Source organism: Limulus polyphemus, unplaced genomic scaffold (assembly GCF_000517525.1).
Source record: "Limulus polyphemus unplaced genomic scaffold, Limulus_polyphemus-2.1.2 Scaffold243, whole genome shotgun sequence".
Lineage (NCBI taxonomy): Eukaryota > Metazoa > Arthropoda > Merostomata > Xiphosura > Limulidae > Limulus > Limulus polyphemus.
In genome coordinates this window covers 23133-30253 of record NW_013665853.1, presented here as the reverse complement: position 1 = coordinate 30253, position 7121 = coordinate 23133, and the positions used below count along the sequence as shown (strand labels likewise).

General features: G+C 35.9%; 1 protein-coding gene across 3 annotated transcripts in view; it reads right to left on the bottom strand.

The window, feature by feature from the left end:
• Positions 1-6771, bottom strand: part of LOC106478716 (yrdC domain-containing protein, mitochondrial-like) — an 89263-nt gene extending 82492 nt beyond the window's left edge. The window contains exon 1 of one of the 3 annotated variants that reach the window (XM_022382367.1): positions 5700-6771. The gene's annotated coding sequence lies outside the window, so the exon portion shown is untranslated. Of the gene's footprint in view, positions 1-1547; positions 1808-5699 lie in introns of those variants that run through there. The other 2 variants (XM_013939270.2, XM_022382369.1) reach the window with 2 other exon arrangements.
• Positions 6772-7121: the final 350 nt, after the last annotated feature.

The window sequence follows — 7121 nt, the reverse complement described above, 5'->3', positions numbered from 1 at the left end:
TCCAGCGTTATATGTCCGAAGACATGCCGCTGTGCCACTGGGGGGGCATAACGTGATAAACCTCCCTCGTTGTTGCTTATATCTGCATTGCAGTGTTTCGCATCCCTCTACTTTTGAAGGACTGTTATCGCTAACAAAATATGCTGTGAATTTCAGGCTTGTTACAATATTTTTTTCTTTTTGGAAGGAATGAAAGTATTCTAAATTTTCCTTAGTATTTTCTAAGCATTTTGCCTTCAAGTATCTATCCATTTGCCTGTTCATCTACCTCATTGTATATCTGCTTATTTATGTAAGAATAACTACATGTGTTTATACAGAACATGTCATCCGTGCTTACTTTCATATAATGATGAAAAACAACAACTAAAAGATGTTTTGAGAGCCTGTTTCCGTCCTAAGTGTACACTTCCGTTATTAACAGACTTACTGAGTCATACAGCTTTCATTACGTTTAACGGACGCGTATTGGTACAGATGATGCAGTTCTGTTTATCCACGCCATTAGCTTAGTCTTATTCGCGAAAACCCGGTTAAGTGTTTCTTTTACCCTGGTAGCAAAGTTGTACACTAATCTGTTTATTATTAAATACAGAAAAACTCACTATTTAATGTTTTTTTTTTCTATTTTTCTTAACTTTATTTTAACGAAAAATGCATTTAATCGAAAGTTTGGTCGGTTATAAAATAATACAGAACTTTCAGCAAGAATAATTACAAATTATTGTTTGTTTGTAATTAAGCACAAAGTTACACGATGGGCTATCTGTGCTCTGCCCACCACGGGTATCGAAACCCGGATTCTAGCGTTGGACGTCTGCAGACATACCGCTGTGCCACGGGGGGGGGGGTTGAATATTTTATTGTTTGTAGTTATGCGCAAAGCTACACAATGGGCTATCTGTGCTCTGCCCATCACGGGTATCGAAACCCGGATTCTAGCGTTGGAAGTCCGCAGACATACCGCTGTGCCACAAGGGGGCTACAAATTATTACCTTTCTGTGAAAATTATTTTACTCTCTAGCTTTCATATATTAAAAGTTTGTATAAGTATTGCTTGGGTTATTGTTTTCTTTCTAGCCCTTTGGGAATCTAACCCCGGATTTTAGTGTTATCAGCCCTTAGACTTACCGCTTATTTACTCGGGATGGATTTTTTTTTTGTAAGAGGAACAAAGTTTTTTAATTACTTGAAACTCACAGAGCCCTCCCCCCGAAAAAAGAATAAATGTATACTTTTCCCTAGTTGATCGAAGATATAAATACCCCTTACTTATCTCAAGTATTTTAGTTGCTTATCTATAAATCTTACTACGTTTTTTTTTTTTTTTACAATAAACAATTTTATCAATGTTTATAACTTACGGGTGTATGTTTTTAATACATCTACATACGTTCTGCAAACGGAACAATCCAATCAATAGATTTATCTAAGCGAATGTCTGATTAACAAGCTGAACTCATATTATTCGTAATTTGTTCACAAATAAAATTTTATCAACCCACGCCAAAATTCAATTATACATATAGAGACATTTAGATCTTACCGTATTAGATCAGTGGTGGAAGAGAAATCATGCCAGTACTGGGTCAAAAAAAGAGGATAAACTTGTTGCACCTGAGTATTGCCTCAACGGACCTAACGTTGTCTTCTCAAGAAACAAGCAGCGCTTAAGTTGTGAAAAGGGGGTGCCGTTAGGTGGGGTAGGGAAGGGAAGAGAGGGCTCAGACTTCTCACTAGATGCAGGAGGAAAACGATGCTGGGGCTTTGTACTGTGATCGTACAGAGTGTTAAACCAAGTTGGCCACTCTCGATCTGATGTTATTTCGGTAACCTAATCACCAGGCATCATTTTCAACTGGCGGCCAAGTAGACTAGAATGTTGAATAGCTGCAGACCAATCCCATCAAGAGATATTTGTCACATGTCGACCAAGAGGTTTTCAGCTTATTTTAACACGTGTTTTGATGACTCAAGCTGTTTTTTTTCGTCAATAGAGGCCAGATGTAACCTAGAACTCTAAACAATCAAGTGCAAGTGCGTCATACACACACACACACATACACAAAAATCACACACTCTTCAACAGGGCGACACCGGGCACTTACGTGACATTTACTATTATATACGTGATGTGCGAAACCTAGTGTGGGTATGTGTGAGTGTTATATAGTCTGAAACAATTTCAACCTATGCTTATGTGAAATACTGATGACTTCGTCCTGCACAACATGAAATACTCGAAACTTGATTCCGGTCAAACCTTTTCAGAGATAACCGGAAAGGCTGTCGAATATCAGAATTCGCGTAGGCTATAGAAATTTAATACGTTAAGAACGAATACTAAACCCAATATATGTGTGTACCTATGTATATATTTTATGTGATGCATATCATTAAGTTTGTCAGATTACACTCAAAGGAAATTAAATATATGTAATACGATATCGGACAAACCTCATTAAATTCGTTCTTGTCAGTTTTTTAGACCTTTTCTAGTTTTAATGAGTATGATTCATCCAAAGAAAATTGTTTATACAGAAAAACACCATAATGTACTTCTCTTATTTTACAGATAGTTATTTAACTAAAATAGTACTACTACTAATAATATTTCTTAGAAATACTTTGCAATTAGTTTTAAATCTATACATTTCTCTTGCCGAAAACTTGTAGGATGTTTAATTAGAAGTATATTTTTTTTTTCAAAATTTGCATCGTCAATTTTGTGTATTTTTTCGAATCACACATTTTTGCCTTATAAGCCCTGAAACTTATCGCTTACACACCGTGGTTGAAATATGGGAACAACATTAAAAGCAATCTGGAAAACTACACATTACTTCCCTCTCGCTCTTTATGCGTATTTTGCATTTGCTGCCTTCCCTGAAATGCTTGATTTCCTCTTAGATTTGCATATTTTTCTTTCTTTACTGTACGGTTTTGGTTATTGTTTCCATATTGTTGCCCGGCATGGCCAGATGGTTAGGGCGCTCGACTCGCAATCTGAGGGTCGCAGGTTCGCCCTTTCAGCCGTGGGGGCGTTATAATGTGACGGTCAATCCAATTATTCGTTGCTAAAAGAGTAGCCCAAGAGTTGGTCTTACAATGCCAAATTAGGGACGGCGAGCGAAGATAGCCCTCGTGTAGCTTTGCGCGAAATTCAAAAAACAAACAAACAATCCATATTGTTGTATAACAATGCCATTTGTCGGCAACAGGCAGATGTTTTTGGCACATTGTAAAAACTGTTTGAAATCGGATAATGAGAGTACAAAAAGTCAGCTCATTTTAATGTATTCAGGTCCGTAGTAGGTTCTTTGTGGACATGCTAAAGGAAAACGGGCCTGTATACTCTAGACAATTTGGTACAAGGTCATGAAAGGTCAACTATGCACCAGACAGTGTTTGATATCATACAGCATGACTGTTAGGAATTACCAGTCTGGATTTTGAGAGGTCAACTGGTGCAATTGTAATCGACCAATTAGAAAGGGACAGACTCTTTGAACCCAGCCTTAAGGTCGAGGAAATCTACTCCAGTCTCTCAAGAAGTATGTCTCGTAGTTCCAGAGATGTTGACTGAGTTTACTGAATTAGAAAGGGACAGACACTTTGAACCAGCCTTAAGGTCGAGGAAATCTACTCCAGTCTCTCGAGAAGTATGTCTCGTAGTTCCAGAGATGTTGACTGAGTTTACTGAATTAGTTGCACACCCTTTTTTAGGACATAATGAAATTTATAAAATTATGATCTAAATATGGTTCTAGGTTTTAGTGAACTTTATAGAACCAAGTATTCGTAGTTAGTAATTTGACATGAGAAGTTACAACTTTATAGAACCAAATATTCGCAGTTAGTAATTTGACGTGAGAAGTTACAACTTTATAGAACCAAGTATTCGCAGTTAGTAATTTGACGTGAGAAGTTACAACTTTATAGAACCAAGTATTCGTAGTTAGTAATTTGACATGAGAAGTTACAACTTTATAGAACCAGGTATTCGTAGTTAGTAATTTGACGTGAGAAGTTACAAAGCAGGGTGATTAAACTGGAAATTTGGACATCAAGAGTTAACCGACTTTAAAACATTTGGTGTTCAGATTTGATGATTCGATCTTATATGTTAATGGAATGTTTAGGATCTGGTTGGTACTCACGATCAGTATTTTGACAATAAATGTTAACGATATTTATAGAATTGAGCATTTAGAAAGGATATGATCTGTAAAACAGACGTGCACATTGAATAGTTTGACAAGAGATACTAAGAAACTTTATAGAATCGAGTGATTAGACGAGCTGTTCTAACATATATATTAATCGACCTTATAAAATCATGCGCTAAAAATGAATGCTCTAATATCTAATGTTCATATATTTTTAGAACCTCCTGTTCGTACTGAATGTTCTGAAAGCAACCGTGAAGATTTAAAGAGAAGATGATTTCAAGTGTTCATGGTTTGTGGATGTTTAAATATCATTTAAGTGTCAATATAAAACAGTTTGTTTTACATAAAGACTAATCTAAGGTTCACTATAACTATTTTTTTATAAGTCGGTAAGCATCTTTCGCTGACATTTGCTACCTAACCTGAGAACAGTTGGGCCAAGCTAAGTGAACACGAACGTATTATGAAGTTAGACATATTTCGCTGACATTTTCTACCTAACCTGAGAAAAGTTGGACCAAGCTAAGTGAATAAGAACGTATTATGAAGTTAGACATATTTCGCTGATATTTGCTACCTAACCTGAGAACAGTTGGGCCAAGCTAAGTGAACAAGAACGTATTATGAAGATAGGCATATTTCGCTGACATTTGCTACCTAACCTGAGAACAGTTGGGCCAAGCTAAGTGAACAAGAACGTATTATGAAGTTAGACATATTTCGCTGACATTTGCTACCTAACCTGAGAACAGTTGGGCCAAGCTAAGTGAACAAGAACGTATTATGAATTACTAAAATTTTAATTCGCCAGTTCTGTTTTAGATCTTTGATTGTAATAACTTGAAGTTTGTGAGGTTTATAAACCATGAACATACTTGTGTAATGAGTGAAGGATCTATATAAAAAGTATTTTGAAGATACTCACGTAGCACACATACAATGGAGTTATATTACTTCTTATAAACGCTTACCTTGGCATTAATGCTAATTTTCTTAGCGCTAATATATATATACAGTTTGTGGTTCAAACGTTGAAGCATTTTTGAGATATTTTGGTAACAAGCACAGCACACACAAACACATGTGATTAAATTTATTACCTCACATATACCTGATAATAATAAACTATTTCATAAAATGGAAAATATACATTGTTTTTCAACCAAATGAACAACAGAGTTGTAATAAAATATATTATTTGAGGAGCATTATTTATTCAATTCACTCATATATTTACCTATGCCTCGCGAAACACAAATTCAAAGTGGTCAGCTTAGTCTCATTAAATGAACTTATCTGAAGGATTTTCATTTAATAAAGAAACAATTAATAACAACTATATATGACCCCTCTTTCAAATGCCATTCAATAAACTATTATAACATCCAAAGTAAGAAAAAAAAACCTGTTGCTTTACGAAATGAGTTTTATATACAAAACTTAAGTCTTATATAAAAAGACTTCACGAAATTTTGGGCTATTGCTTTTTACAACAATTAATTTGCATTATACTTTTGCCAACATACCTATCTGTTGCCCAGTTAATCAATCAAGAGATGTTAGTTCAGATTCTCCGTTCTTTTCTTCAGGGTTTTTTACTTAATTTATCATCTTGATTCTGCATCTCTCTCTTTTTTCTCTCTTCTAGGCTCTATTCATCTTACTGTCATTATTCTTTAGAATTTTTCTGTGCTTCTAGTCACATTTCTGAAGGAGCTAGTATTTCCCTCTGTGTCTTTACAGCTGCCTTTCTTACGTTTGTGTTACTTGAACCTCGCTCAGTTAACGACACAGGCCTTGCCAATATCTTCTGTACAGAAATCTAAGCCGGGCATATCTGGTATCTCATTAGTTTACTGAGGTAGTAGGGTTGTCTGTGTTTGACTTCAAGAAGCACCAAGATCAAATTACTCAGTTTCAGGGAAATCTATGGAACCTGAACTTTCCATCTCTTCATAACTCCTTCACTATACTGAATACTGTCCCACCAACATGCTACGAGAATCCAGAGCTATAGGCCTTGTAATAAAAACCTTATCGGACAGATTTCGAGCACTTGCTAGCTCGTATTACCGCTTCTTTTATAGGATCTATTTTCTGTGGAGTGGTTGCTCGTTGCTTGTATACCTAGTTAGCTGAGGCTTGCACTTTGAAGGCTCATGGGAGGGGTTGGATTGCACCTTTTAGAGTCGGCCTGCACTACTTGTAATATGAGAGGGGTGCTGTACTAGAGGACACCTCTCTGGGTGCCAGCTCGGCTTCAAACAAATATACCCGACACCAAGAAGCTTGTGCTTACATATGACGTGGAGTTGGCGTGGTTGATGAAGTACTGTAGTGTTCGGTTTACAGGAAACCTTTTATAATTTCCAGGAAAGATTTAACAGTTACGTCAGTCCATATGGCGTCCTTCTACTATTATACTATAAAATATCATTTCAAAACGACTGCGCACAGCTCGTCATATAACTATTTGAAACAATACAGTGTATAAGGGAAACATGGGCGGGGTCGCAGGAGAAACTTGTCCAGTGATCCGTCAGTTGAAAATGATAAGAATGACGGCTACGTGATGAAACTGGACTTTCACAGTTCAAAATGTATAATGCACACAAAATCACAAGAATGAACAAATACAAATGTAGAAGGGTTAACAACTGTAAAAAAAACAACATAAATCAATAACTTCAACGAAAGTTTCAATCGATGTTTTATTGAGAGTCAAAACCTATTGTATGTAATTATTAAACATACAAAAACAAAGCTTTGTCACTGAGATACAAAGACTGAAAAGTTATACAGGTTATAATCACCAGACAGTAACGAATAGAATGGAAAACTTATGATTAAAAACGTGTAGAAAATAATCTGTGGTGAAAAATGGTTGAGTTACAAGTAAATATGGAAACAGTTCATGGAAGACATTAATGTTTATGAAAGATAAAATA